Source organism: Gossypium hirsutum, chromosome A12 (assembly GCF_007990345.1).
Source record: "Gossypium hirsutum isolate 1008001.06 chromosome A12, Gossypium_hirsutum_v2.1, whole genome shotgun sequence".
NCBI classification, from domain to species: Eukaryota; Viridiplantae; Streptophyta; class Magnoliopsida; order Malvales; family Malvaceae; genus Gossypium; species Gossypium hirsutum.
This window is the reverse complement of record NC_053435.1, coordinates 68,205,104-68,221,870: the sequence shown is the minus strand read 5'-3', so window position 1 is coordinate 68,221,870 and position 16,767 is coordinate 68,205,104.

Here is a 16,767-nt window from a genome sequence, read left to right as displayed (position 1 = left end):
CGACCCACCCAACACAATACTCCAAATAGCAACGGTTGTGGCACTATAAAAGTATTTGCAGTAGAGCTGCCAGTAATAGGCTTATAGCCTTTTAGTACACTTCCTCCAAATCATAAATCCCACCCCATGCAATGCAACACAATATAAATGTATAAAGAGTATAAAAGGCATGCTCAAACAGTCATACATCACATAGGAGTATATCAGTCATTTACCAAAAATGAGGGTCCAGGTACACTTATCAGCCCAACAAAAGGTCCATAGTCGTCTTGGGTGATCCGTGCAACCTTAACAGACAATTAGTGAAAATGGGCCCAAAGCCTATAACATGGCCCATGTAGGCCCACACGCCTTTATGGCCCAATAAGCCCAAAATTGGCCTTGGCCGTGCGAACTACACAACCTAACCCAATAATTCCCATACATTCATGTGATTTACTCGTGTGGGCCCACGAGCCCGTGGGGCCCACTCGGCTCATTTCTGCCCAACATGGCCCACAACGACCTAAGCCCATGAAATTGATCATGGTGGCCTCTATGATCGAACACCCACGTTTGTGCATCCGGTTCACCACACGAGTGGGCATATGCTCGTGTAGCGTCAACAGTCATACTTTTCTGAGTTTTGCCAATCTATGCTAATAGCGGTGTGATTACACACCTAGTTGCAAAAATGAGCGAATTAGCCCACGAGCACTCCAACCTATTACAACAGAAGCTTCGGTTAAATACCTAACATATGAGTTGAAAGAAACCCTAACCGAAACTTGTTCAAAAGACTACTTACTATCGCCTCGCTTAATTGAGTGTGGTCTTAGCCCGCTTAGATCCTTGACGATAGTTGATAATAGATTCCTTAATGATTATCTGCAAGAGAACCGAACTATTATTCATGTTTTCCCAATTCATATGGATTGGATTAACGTATATCAGCCTAAAGAAAATGTAATGTAACACCTCTTACCCGTATCCAACATCGGAACAGGGTTCGAGGCATTACCGGACTTACATCAAAACATTCATACAAAACCAGGCCATAAAATTTCATCCAAATTAAAAATTTTCATACACATGCATAACATCCCTTATACGGGCCTACGAGGCCCAAAACATACATCGGGGGTGGTTTGGGACTAAACCGAGAACTTTGGAAACATTTGGAAAACTTAGAAATTTTCATCATAAAACAGGGTCACACGCCCATGTGGCTCGGGACATGTCCGTGTGCTCAACCCATGTAACTCTCTGTTTATAACGTTATAAAAATAATAAGGGCACACGGCCAAGGCACACATCTGTGCCTACAGGCCGTGTCCCTCACACAGTTGAGACACATGGCTGTGTCACAGTCCGTGTGGCCAATTCGAAACTAAAGTACATGATGCAGGGGACACACGGCCCGTGTGGACAATTTTTTGGCTATTTTCAAAGCCAATTGCCACCCTCAATAACAAACTCACATGCTTACTTTTATTTACCATTAACATGGCACATTTGAACATTCAATCATCCACAAACAACACAAGATCATGGTAAACTCATATCATATTTTACATACTTAATTTACTAATTCTCATGCATCAAAGTTTATAAGATTACTCCCATATCACACATTTATGCCTTAGTTATCAACACATCATCTCATCTCAATTAAACCATCAAACATTCACCACCAACAATATAACTCATTACATACACACAATCACAAGCCTCATCTCCATGACATAGGCACATGCATAATCATATAATCAACATAAGCCACCATTCATGGCTATACACAAATTGAACTATAACCATTATAGGCCAACACATTTGGCCAGTTACAAAAGAAAAAGCCCCTATACATGCCATAGACTTAAGTATTTGAATACTTATACCCGAAATGGTAGCTTGATAGTATGATTGAATCTCCGGTGATCTCCAACTTGAGCTAGCTAAATAAACCTATAAGAGATGAAAAGGAAGGGGAGTAAGCTATAAAGCTTAGTAATTTCACACGAAAATAATAAGCAATTTATTAACTTGCTTCTCAAGGTAATACAACCATATTTGCATTTTTACTTATGTTCAGGTCAAGCTATTTTATTTATATCTGGAGCTACGGAACTCTAAATTAAGTTCCGCTAATTTTCCTTGAAACTAGACTCACATATATGCTTACCATAAAATTTTAAGAATTTTTGGTTCAGTCAATAAGTACAGTTTATTCTTTAAAATCACCCCTGTTTCGCTGCCTAACAGCTTCGACCTTTCTTCACTAAAAATTAATTATCTCATAGTACGAGAATTGGATAATTTTTCTGTATATTTTTGTTAAAAATAGACTCATTAAGAATTATAGGCATATAAATTATAACCCATAAATATTTTTGTAAACGTTTTAATGATTTTCTCAAATCAGAGCCGGGGATTACAAAATCTTTTTGGCTCTGTCTCACACAACTTCAAATATCTCATAATATGAAATTCTTTTGCTTACACTGTTTATTTTATAAGCAACTAGACTCAATAAGATTCAATTCCATATTTTATTCATCTCTAACTCAGTTTCTAATATTTTTGGTGTATTTTCAAAATCGGACTGCTACTGTTGTCCAAAACTATTTTAGTAAGAAAATGATAATAACTAAATTTACCACACCTTCCTTTCTTTCAATTAGAGATCGATACATTTATAAACATATATCATTATTCACCAAATTAACACAACATCATTTCAAAATTCTCATGGACTTACCATTCATGGATTTCATATTAAGTTGAGTTTCTGTACATACCTGTACCGATCCTTACCATTTCATACATATACATAATGCCGTTGCATCTTCGATGTCTCGCACACTATGTACCATACTCGATACCTCGCACGCTAAGTGCTATTCTGGATGTTTCATACACTAAGTGTCATCCTCGATACTTTGCACACTAAGTGCCATTTATTTATATATAGCCAAAGCTATCTCAAATTGCACACCAAGTGCCACTTTTAGCCGAAGCTATTTCGAACCGCACACTAAGTACCATTTTGGTCGATAAGTCATTAATCATAACAATAATCATGTATAGACAATTTATACAATATCAAGCATTAAAAACATAAATTTAACAATGCTTAATACATACGGACTTACCTCAATCGTCAAAACGTTGAAATGGATCGACTAGTCTGAAACTCTATTTTTCCCTCGATATAGACTCGTACGAGGCTTAACTTGATCTAATCAATCAAATTCAGCTATTTCAATTCATATTCTATTCATTTTAACTCAATTTCATATTTGGTAAAATTACTATTTTACCCCTACACTTTTGACCTTTTTACAAATTAGTCCCTAAGCTCGTAAAATGCAAATTTAGTCAATTTCATCATAGCCCAATCTATCCGAATTTCATACATGCTCATATCAGCCCATATTTTTCATTTATTCACACTTTTACCACACAATTTATTATATTTCACAATTTAGTCCAAAATTGACATTTTTGCTAAATTCACTTAACAAAACTCAATAATCTACCATCAAAGATTTATTTTCTATCATTAAACATCAAGATACTCAAATGTTCAACAATGGCATCATCCAAATACTTTAACAATTTTGAAATCGGAGGTACGGGCAAGCTAGAACACAAAGCAACGATTTCAAAAACATAAAAATTATTAAAAATTGAGACGAAATTGACTTACATGCATGAACAACCATGGCCGAACCTTCAAAGCTTTGAGAACATTATTTTCTTTCTCACATTCGACTATTGATGAAGATGATAGCATGTAATTTGGCTTTTCTTTTATTTTATTTTATTATAATTACCAAATAACATATTTAACCTTAATATACATTAATAATTTTCATTATACCAAGCCATGGAATTCCACTATCAACAATTATGGAATAATTACCACTTAAGGACTCCTACTATTTAATTTCATAGCCATTTAATATCTTTAACTTATAGAACACAACTTTTACGGTTTAGTCCTTTTTGCTTAGTTAACTATCAAAACGATAAAATTTTTCAATGAAACTTTAATACCATCTTATTGCCACTCTATAAATATTTATAAAAATATTTACTACTCGGTTTATAGAAACGAGGTCTCGATACCTTATTTTCTAAACCCATTTGACCTTAAGGTCATACCACTTGAACTTAATAAATCGCTTATAAAACAAAAATCACAATATCAAAAACCTTTTTTAAACTCATAATTAACTCGTAAATATAAAATATAATATTTACAAACCTACTCGTCAGATTTGGTGGCCCCAAAACTATTATTTTGATTAACCCTAAAAATGGGTTATTATAACTCTCCCCCCTTTAGGGATTTTCGTCCCCAAAAATCTTACCAGAAGAAGTTGCTTCCAAATCTTATGAATCACTTTCACTATTTTCTCAAGGTCACGAATCGATTTCAGCCTCGCATATCTTTTTCCCATAGCCTTTGAATTTTAACACACAGTGCCGAAGCATATTGTCAAAATTTTGAATTACTCACTCAGAACACATAGCTCAGTTGATCTATCAAATAGGAACTCTGTATATACTAAAACTATCATGCAAAATTTTTTTCCATCATTAGATAAGATCAATCGAGTAACCATTCTCACAAAAATAAGCAAATATCTTTCCATTCAGCATTTGTAATTATATCTGCTTTCTCTATATTCTCTTAATGAAACATATTCCAATCAGTTCACTAGTACAATACTAAAAATCAAAAATTCTTTACTTAATCTAGACTAAACACAGCACTAAAACTTCAGTTAATAATACTTTCAACTATTTCCAACTTTGCTAACTCGCATCGATCATTCAACTTTCAAGAACATGATAATCTCATTAACTAGAACAACTTTAACTCATAACAACATCATTCGGTTAGAATATTGCAATAACCATAGTTCCGTATCATACTATCGAGAACATAGTTTCTTTATTCCAACTATCCGTCTATCTATATACTCATGATTGTACAAAAATTCATCACCATACTAGAGAATCATTTAAATACATACAACTCAATTAACATCTTGACAAATCAGTTCGCGCTGATATAAACAACTGAGTTGATTTCCACTACTACAACCCAAGTACATGCACTCGTTCATAATTATCTTGTCGTGCAAATCAAAGATCTCACAATTATATTAGCTCAAGGAAACGAAGATATTCCGATTAAACTCACTAACCTTAGTCAAGCTTACCCGAGAAAAGAAAACCACTACACATTTCAAGCTTGAGTTTCCATCATTTATGCCTTTGCCAATGACAATTCTTTACACTGAAAATCAAAGAAATCCAAATGCTAGAATTTTCCACATTCCTATTATCAAATCCAGAATTATCTTCAAATAAACATAATCATCACAAATCAAAGAATGCACTTTAAAGATGAGCCATGTTAGATAATCCACACAATGAGGATGATAAGAAAACCCCAGATACAATCTCGCAATGGAAACCCGAGAACATAACTCATAAGAGAATAATAATGAAAACTCAAAAAAATTTCTCAGAGAAAACCAGAAGAAAAATAATACTTATCTATTCTGGAATTTCATTGTAATAGAAATATCATATCTTTCAGGTGTACACATAAGACAAACATCATTTGGCAGGAAAGGAAGAATAGCCCCACACAAATTTTTACCATCATCCTAATTCCAACTTAATAGAATAGAATTTCGAAGAGAATAAAGAAATGTCGATCATAAACCAACGGCTCCAACAGTACTTACGTCTAATATCATAGTTAGCTAATATTCTCACACAATAAGAATTTCATCATAAAGAGAACGATCATATAAACCCCTGGGGACAATTGAATATTTAGAACACCCAGAAGAAGTCACCGTAATTTATTCAACTTTAACCGTTGCACACAGACATCTTTACAACTCATTTATCATTTCTCTAACTAATTCTGGCATCAAGGACCCCATATTATCCCACTCACTAATGAAAACCAATTTGGAAGGAACCCCAGCAAACATATTTTAAACTTCATACCCAAATGAGTAGAATAGCCGAGACCAATTTTCTTCTTTAACTAAAACATTACAAACTTTGTATGATCTTTTAAAACATCCCGATATTTCTTCTAAAACTGATATCATTTGTTACTCTATACTCTACTCCGTTTGCATTACTAATTATCCCACCATTGAACTCTTTAATCTCATACTTTTGAGTTTATTCAACATAATTCTCGTAAAAAATTTTTCGTCACAAAAGCAACACTGGTAAGGGGAAGTTGTAAAGCCTCTAACTTGACTCTCATAAATACACACTTATGACTCAACATTCACCGTCAATATAATATCATCACAATCACATAGTTTACTCCAAGAAAATTAACATACTTATTTATTTTACAACTGTTTCTGTCATCCACAATTTCAAACAGTAAATCTACTTATCGAGCCCAATATCAGTATCTAATTAAATTTGAACATTTAACTTCAATTCTACTTACCAACATTTGTCAAATTAAAGAGTGTCTTACGAGTCAAAGTACGTCGTTTACTTAAAGCCATAGTCCAATTATGGTCTTACACATACATTGCCAAGGCCCTGTCGTGGTATTTATTTCACTTGCCATAACTCGGTTATGGTCTTATTAGTTGATTGCCATATGTATACTTAGTAAAAGCAACTATAATTTATATCTCACATAACATTCAATACATACTTCATTATAGTCAAATAAACATATTTTGACATGAAACATATATATACACAATTCTTTCTTATTTAATATACATAATACAATATGAACTCACCAATTTTACTTTCATTTGATTCTCACATAAGTTCTGTACGTACCTGTATTACTTATTCTAATCGTACTTTAATTCTCGTCTTGAATATGCCCGTTGAACCATTCAGAATAATTACGGATACTCGATAATCACATATAGCTCGTACAATGCCATATCCTAGATATGGTTTTACATGTTATCACATATCGATGCCACTATCCCACACAGGGTCTTACACGAAATCACAATACAATGCCAATGTCCCGACATGGTCTTACATTTAATCACATATCGAGTCGATGCCATGTCCCAAACATGGTCTTACACTGACACATATCAAGCCGATGCCATGTCCCAGAGATGGTCTTACACTAGCTCACATATATTGCCATGGTCCAACCATGGTCTTATCCGTCAATTCATCATCGAACAATTGTACTCATTTTCTGCGTTCTACTTAATTTGATCTTCCAATTCAATTTCATATTTTCATATTATTTATGATTCCATATCAAAACCATTAATCATAAGATTATAATACCTTTAATTTAGTAATTGAAACATAAGAGTTAATCATATAAACACACTGATTATACATCATTCGATAAGTGTACATAAACACACATTCCGTCATCTTGAGTAAATTAGCTTATCATATTCACTTAATCAAATAGATTGGGCACATAACATCATATGAATACCAACACACATGATAAGCTTATCACCACATAAACTTTCATTTCATTCCACGTTTTCACATTTCTTAACTTATGATTATCACATTGCTTACATTAGCACATAAATATCATGAACTTCTATTTATATCTTTCTCAATTTTGACACATCATAAGCATGTTTCAATCCTCTCAATATCATTTTTTCGCATTACTAAAAATAGCTCGGTTGGAAGTCACCTCGGCCTTAACAAAATAATTTCATTAGAGCCGAGAGATATCACACTATCACGAGTAGTAATATAGCATGTATAGCTAGACTGACATAAGCTAGGTTAGTCTGAGAATCGACTAAACCATAGCTCTGATACAACTAAATGTAACACCCCTTACCCGTATCCAATGTCAGAACAAGGTTCAAGGCATTACCGGAATTACATCAAAACATTCATACAAAACCAGGCCATAAAATTTCATCCAAATTAAAACTTTTCATACACATGCATAACATCCCTTATACATGCCTACAAGGCCTAAAACATACATCAGGGGTGGTTCGAGACTAAACTGAGAACTTTGAAAACTTTTGGAAAACTTAGAAAATTTCATCATAAAACAGTGTCACATGCCCGTATGGCTCGGGACACGCCCGTGTCTTCAGCCCATGTAACTCTCTATTTATGATGTCATCACAAAAATAAGGGCACATGGGCAAGGCACACGTCTGTGCCTCCAGGCCGTGTCCCTCACATAGCTGAGACACATGGCTATGTCACAGCCCGTGTGGCCAATTCGAAACTAAAGTAAATGATGCAGGGGACACAAGGCCTGTGTGGACAACTTTTAGGCTATTTTCCAAGCCAATTGCCACCCTAACAAACTCACATGCTTACTTTTATTGACCATTAACATGGCACATTTGAACATTCAATCATCCACAAACAATACAAGATCATGGTAACCTCATATCATATTTTACATATTTAAAACATCATTTTTATTCAAGCTCAAATTTACTAATTCTCAGGCATCAAATTTTATAAGGTTACTCCCATATCACACATTTAAGCCTTAGTTATCACCAGATCATCTCATCTCAATTAAACCATCAAGCATTCACCACCAACAATATAACTCATTACATCACACAATCAAAAGCCTCATCTCCATGACATAGGCACATGCATAATCATATAATCAACATAAGCCACCATTCATGGCTTCTAACACCCCTTACTCGAGACCGTCGCCAGAGTCGAGCACGAGGCGTTACTTGACTTAACTTACTAATTTAGGACATAAAATTTACTTTCAAAATTAATTTATTTACATTCATTCTATATGTCCCTAAAAAGGGCCCTTGAGACCTTAAAACATGCAATTGAAACGGTTCGGGACCAAATCGGGAACATTAAAAATTTTCCGAATACTTAGACAAATCAAAACAATTTATTTCATTATTCTTTATAAAACTTCCTACTTGCGTCATAGTTACTAAATAAATCATAACTCGAGTCACAAAACTCAAATTTTCAATTCGTGAATTTTCCCTAAAACTAGACTCATATATCTTCTTACTAATTGTTTTCTACTATTTTTGGTCCAGCTAATTAGTACATTTTATTAGTTAAAATTTTCCCTATTGCACTGTTTGACTACTCTGACCTCTCCTCACTACGAATCAATTTTCTCCCTATATAGAATTCAAATGACCATGCCGTTTGTTTTTCTTGAAATTAATTCACTATGAAATCTAGAAATATAGACTATAACTCTTAATTCTTTTTGTACAATTTTTAGTTAATTTATAAAGTCAGAATAGGGGATTAAAAAATCGCTATAACCCTGTCTCACTAAAATTCAAATATATCTTAATATACATTTTTTTTGCTTACTCTGTTTCTTTCATATGAAAATAGACTCAATAAGATTTAATTATATATCACATTCATCACCTAATTCAATTTCTACTATTCTAAGTGATTTTTCAAGATCACGTCACTGCTGCTGTTCAATACTGTTTTAATGCTAATTTCACTTTTTCATGATTTTTTTGTATTAACTACCATTTAGGCATACATAACACCGAAACATGTTCTCCATTAGCCATTTCAATAGCTAATCTTTATCAAATATTTACACACCATTCTTTAGCCATATCATAAGGACATACACACAAAACAGCTAAGTCCCTATACATGCCATAAAATAGAACGTTTGTAAACGAAGATACCCATTTGGTAACTTGATAGTCGATAGTGTGAAGTGATCTCTGACGACCTCTAACCCCAGCTTACTTTTAAGTAATCTGAAACATGGGAAAGTGAAAGAAGTAAGCTTATAAATATTAGTAAGTTCACATGTAAAATAATAAGCATTAGCAATCAATTTAGCTTACTACTATGCTGTCATAATTTGCGTAAATAATGTTTAGTTCTTACTTTCCCATCTTACTTATCAGTAACCTTACCAAAGGCTCAGAATACAAAAGGCACCTTACTTAATAGCTTTCTTACATACCTGCAACATCTCACTTAACACATGAGTACTCTTTCATAATATAGGCATATTGCCAATCATGTCATAAAGTGTCACAAGCATAACTGAAAAATCATCACTTACTTAATACTTGATAATCTCAATTACTTACACTCTCAATATTAAATAAGCCTTAAATACATACCTGTACTCTTTCTTCATGTTCTCACCTTGTCGTTTCTTTGACTTACTTTTTGGAGTACACGGGAACCTTTTCCTTTTTGAACTTACCATTGCCATGTCTTGACATGGTCTTACGTGGTATCCTTGCCTTATGAACTCACCAATGCCATGCCTTGGCATGGTCTTACATGGGACCTTTGCCTTATAGTAACTCAGCAATGCCATGTCTTGACATGGTCTTACATGATTTCCTTGCCTTATAGAACTTATCAATGCCATGCCTTGGAATGGTCTTACATGATATCCTTATCTTAGCAAATGCCATATTCCAAACATGGTCTTACATGGTATCCTTGTCTTACCAAATGCCATGTTCCAAACATGGTCTTACATGGTCTTACATGGTATTGTTGTCTTAGTGTCAATGGCACATCTTGATGTGGTCTTACATGGAGTCCTTAATCAATGCCAATGCCATGTCTTGACATGGTCTTACACGAGATCCTTGCCTTACCAATGCCATGTCTTTACATGGTCTTACATGGTATCCTTAATCGTCAATTCCTCCTTAAATGCCATGTTATGAACATGGACTTTTCCATCAATTCTTCCTTAATTGCCATGGTACAACCATGGATTTTGAGTATCAATGCCTTGTTAAGTCATAGCTGAAACATACTTGCTCAAATTCTCAAGGTTAGTCGCATAACTCAATAATAACAATACTAATAACAATAATTGCATAATAATAAAATGCTACTCAACTTACATACTTACATTCTCAATCTCATCATATCATCAACTTAACTTATTCTCATCAAACTGTGCTAGTCAATACTTTCTTGTTATCATACAAAGCCATAATAAAAAATATGGTCTTACATATAAATTATATAAGTTCTCTTTCCAATATCAAATTATTATCGAACATTAATCATTATATCTGAAACTCAATACTAAAGTATTTATGGCAAAAATATCAATTTAATTCATGGCCAAAATATCAATTTATCATTCAAATATGCATAATTAAATGTTTATTAAACATATGAACTTACCTCGATACCAAAATGACCATTTTACCAACTTTCCCGATTTTTGGTTTTCCTCCCGTTCTAGGTCCAAATCTCACATTCAGGGATCTATGATCGCGTGGTTTTGTGATAGGTTTTAAATATTTATAATTACTCATTCTTGAACTAACTATTATCGCGATGTAGGCAAATGTACCTATCAAATAGTAGTATAGGTTTAGCAAGACCGGATTATCGAACCCAAAAGAACTAAAAGTACTAGTAATGACCGTCTTTTAATTATCTAGCCTAAGAATAAAGAGGTTTTGTTTTAATTGAATAATTATCTAAACTAAGAATGCACAGAGAAAAGAATATGGGATTTTCTTTTGGGAAAAATTGATTGACTTAAGACAATACCTAAGGAAAAATCCACCTAGACTTTACTTGTTATTCTAGCTCCGAATCGAACGATTTATTCATTCAACTTGTTCCATAGAGATCCCTAGGTTATGTTATTATCCCTATTCAAGACTAATAACGTCTAATCCCTAGATTGAATAACCGAGGCTTTTCTCTAATTAACACTCTAGGGTTGCATTAACTCGATCTATGGATCCCCTTATTAGGTTTCACCCTAATCTAGCAAAATCTTGTCACCCTATGTCTAGGCGCGCAATCAACTCCGCTTAATTATGAAAAATGTACCCTTAGACAGGGTCTATTCCTCCTCTGAATAAGAGCTTGTCTTGAATCATCATCCTGAGATATTAAAACAAGAATTAAGAACACATAATTAAGAACAAGTTAAATATTTATCATACGATTCAGAAAATAATAACAAGATTCGTCTTAGGTTTCATTCCCCTTAGGTATTTAGGGGTTTTAGTTCATAACTAAATAAGAAAGCATCTTAGAAGAATAAAGAATACAAAACATAAAGAAAACCCAAAACTCCTGAAGGGAAATTGAGGAGAGATCTTCAGTCTTGATGATGAATCCGGCTCTTGAGATGGATCAATCGGCTTCCTTGGAGTAATTTCTTACCCCTTATTCTCCGTCTCCCCTTTTCCTCCTCCTCTAAGGTGTATTTATATGCTTTGGAATGCCTAAAAGCCCTCAAAATTGGCCTTTTCTGAATTGGACTCAACTTGGACTCGAGAGGGACATCCTCGGTACTTGGTGTTCGATTACTTCAGGTCGTGTTCGAGCTTGCCAAATTGACACGGTCGTGTGGTCTACCTGTGTGAGGAGGTCCAGGCCATCTTGATTTCGTACTTTGGCCCATTTTCTCCGTTTTTGGCCTGTTTCTCGTTCCTTTCGCTCTCCTATTCTCTACTAAGTATAAAACATGAAATTAAAGCATTAGGAGCATCGAATTCACCAATTCTAATGAGAAATCTTCCATAAAATGCATTAAAAATGGGGTAAAAATATGTATAATGTATTGTTTATCAAATACCCCCACACTTAAGCATTTGCTTGTCCTCAAGCAAAATTCTCAACTGATAATCAAAATAAATTCTTCTTAACTTATAATTTCTATCGATAATATCTCACATTAATCCATAAGTAATCATACATTGAGAATTCAACTAAAAGAACATAAAAGTTCCAAACATTCCAAGTTGAGCATTTTATTCATGCAAACATAGGTGTCTCCCCTCATCTAAGTAATTACCTTTGATTCAGAATATCATAGAGTTTTACATCCTCACTAAAGATTCACTCAAATCACTCGAGGTGTTTAAGGATAATAAATGAAGCACTCAATAGCCAATAATGAAAAGTCATTACCATAGGCTTGCATGAAAATCAAATCTCCACCACTATAATTTAAGATGATACATCAATCAAAAGGTCTTTAGAGGGTTGTAACAAGGCTAGGTTAGGGAGTGTGGTCACAAGCTAAAAGAAAGGTTTAGAATCGAGATTGAATTGAAAAATTACCTAACTAGAAAAAGAGTTAATCTTCACTTGCGTACAACAGAGCTTTTTCTCAGAATATGAAATTACAGATATCTATACATAGTTTTTTTTAAAGAACAAGTTAAATATTTAAACAAGACATAGCTAAGAAATTTCTTCAACTCAAGTCTCAACAAAAATAGGAATCAAATTAATTTAGGGGATTTCAACAATAATGGGTTAAGGGTTAATATTGAGGTTAATACAAGGAATGGCTTGTTAGGCTCAAGGGGGTTTACTAAGGGTTATCATGGAGGTAGGCTTTTCATGGCATGAGTGGGTTAATCCTAAGTGCCTTAATCATTTTGACGTATCAAATCAAATGGTGTGGTATCGACATGCATAATCAAGCAAGTTCTAGAATAACAGTTCAATAGTGACGCACTCAAAGCTATAATAAAAGTGAGCATGAAAGGATTAATAGATGCTCAAAAGGCTCAAAAATCTCAAAAAATTATGGCTTTTTGATGTTTAGACTCGTGAATTCCAATTCAAAGTAATACCTAGACTTGGGGAAACAACCTATAATTTTAAATTCTTAAAAATCAACTTATCACGCTTGATTCTCTAATGTCTTAAAGTTTAAATAATCAAAGCATAAATCCCTATGTTTTAATTCAAGATATATCAATCAAAATCATAAATTAATTAAAATTTATCCTAAATATGATATGAAAGCTTTTCAAGAAAACAAGGCAATCATTTAGGGATTTTTCTGATAATGAAATAAAAATTCCCCCCACACTTAAGACATACATTGCCCTCAATGTACAACGATAGATATTAAAGTATAAAAATAAGATAGGGAGAGAAGTGAAACTTCCTATATGATGAATTCCTTGAACTAGAGTTTTGGAGAGAATCGGTTCGAGAGTGGAGGAGGATACTCCGGCGGTCGTAGAGGTTCATTAGTCCATAAGTCCTGTGCCAAAAGAATATTATATCTAGTGGTAGCTATGGTCGTGGTCGATCAGGACATGGCAGTTGTGGAGAACCTTTCCCAGTGGAGTTTTAGTTCCTATGTGACGATGAGCTTAAGAGCTCTATATAACTGTGATAAAATCAGGAACTTTTTAGGGGATATTAGGGAGAATAATTACTAAAAAGAAATAACCAAAATTAATAATTAAAAATAAAATTTCTAAAATCTAATAAAAATGAAAAGTAGTTTCAATAAAAATTAAAAACATAAAATAATAAATAAATATTTTTAAACATCTTCATCGCTGGATGGTTCACGAGGTGGGACTGCTGATGAGATGTGAAGGTGCTGACAAATCTGCTGTAGAGTAGCATCAATGTTGTCAAATCATTGAAAAACTACTGCTCGAATTAGGTGAGGCACTCAGAGATGTCAGCATATGAAGCTACTGCATGAACTGGAGAAGAGGGTGGTGGTGGCTGAGTCGGTGGGTCCTCGTGCTGTGGGGGGACATCATCAGGAATGTCCTCGTAGGCCTCCTCCTCGGTAGATTGGGCGAGATGATACTGGGGAGGGTAGGTTCCTCGGCGCCTCTCGATCATCCTCATGCTAAGTATGCTCGAGATACCTTGTAGAGACATTTGGCCGATGAGGGTGAGGGATGATTCTTGGACCGCAGTGTTGAGGAGCTTGAAGTGTTGCACCAGTCAAGTCACGTAGGGGCCAATGGAGATGACCCCTTCCAATGCTGCTCCGTCTGGTGCTGAATCGCAAGGGCGATGAAATAGGCAAGGTCGATGACGTACCCTTGCGACATGCACCATAAGAAGTAAGCGTGGTCGGTGTTAATGACGCCAGTGCTCTCTCACCTCCCTGTAATCGTATGACCTAAAATGGTGTGTAGGTACCTTAGGGATGGTGAGAGAACTGATGCCTTGGAGCGGCTAGGATTGTAAGAGGCCGCGCTAGGGGCCAAAGTGTGCCAGCACTTCGAGGGGGAGAAGTTTATGTGGTGACTGAGAGCATGTAGTTCATTCTCCTCCTTGAACTCTTTCGTATGTAGGCCCAGTGCAGCATCAAACTCTGGGATGCTTAGCTGGTGGATTAATCTACCTAGGCAAAATTGGACCGTGCCGGGATCATCGTAGCACGTCATTACAGTCTAAAGATGGAACGTTGAGCATATTTCCATCGTGAGCTCAAGGTATGTCGGCTCGATAATCCCAAAGAATAGCTCCCAAAGGTCAGTGGTTAGGAGGGCCCGAATCGCATCAGCCATCTAAACTTGTTCTATGGTAGCCCAATCGATGTAGCGGCCCATAGTTAAGGGTCGGGCCTGAAGTATTTGGAAAAGATCTTCTTGGGGCCCTCGGGGGAACTGCAGGAGGGGTGACGAATTTTCGTAGTTGGACCCGCGAAAGATGACGCTTCCTTCCTCTTCTTCGAGACAGGTACGACAGCCTTTTTACCACGTGAAAATGACATGCTACCTGCGTTTAGAATCATCAAGTCATCTTGATGAGTGATCAAAGTAAAAGGAATACAATTTTCAAATAAAAAGTAGAATTTCAACCACAACCAAACATAACTAATCTAATAATTTCGTGACCTTATCATTGTATGAAAATGGGCGTATTAATGGCATGTGTAGGACAAAAGAGTGAGGCTTTTCTAACAACATAATTGAAAAATGAAAATTGAATGATAGACATTGGCATGGAAATATCATGAGAATGAGCCTGGTAAAGTCATGGGTATAAGGTTTCCCTAATAACTTGATTTAACACGCAATGTATAATAACTAACCTAAGAATGCAAACTAAATGATAAAATAATGAGCAAAATGACAAATAGTTCCAAAGCAATGAAGACTATGCTAACAATAAGCATTAGTAATAAGTAAAATAGAAGTGAAAGGAGTAAACAAACGCTAAGGGAGAGGGATTGAGCGTTAAAATTGAAGTGGGAATCGGCGTACGGGCATTGCAGAGAGGCCGTGTGGAGTTGCAGTGGCTAGGGTTAAGGTTTTTGAATGGGGAAGAAAGTGAATAGTGTAGGGTATTTATAGATTTTGGGCCACACGGTCCGGTCACACGCCTGTGTTCCCCAATTTCAGCCCGTGTGATTCGCGAATTTCAAATTTGCGCGCGTCTGACATTTAGTACACGCTGGTGTTCCTTAGGCGTGTGGGTTCACACGGCCGTGTCGCATGGCCGTGTCTAGCTTCGTTCACTTCTCCCACGCCCGTGTGTGCAAGCCCCACGCCTGTGTTAATTTAACAGGTTCGACCACGGGTGTTCCACGCGGGCGTGTCGAATGCCCGTGTTGTTTTATCAGGTTCGCCCACGGTTCTTCCACACGAGCATGCCGTATGCCTGTGTTGTTTTGGTAGAGGCTCGACCACGGCCATGTCGCACGGCCGTGGTGTTTTATCAAAGCCTGTGTTGGGGGAATCCTTGCCCTGTTTTCACACGGCCATAAGCACGCCTGTGTGCTTGGCCGTGTCTCTATGGAAACACCTGTATTCAAGATTTCCATTAGTAAGTTAGGAGTTAAATACCAAAATTTAAAGAATTTAATATTGTTAGTGCTCGGGTTGCCTCCTAATAAGTGTTTATTTATAGTCTAAGCTCGACTTACCTCTCTAATGAATGGTCATGGTGGTTTGAGGAGTTTATACTCCTCATTCCTGCTATCAATCTCATCGAAATAAGGTTTTAATCGGGTGTTGTTTACCTTAAAAGTGTCGAACTTAGGAT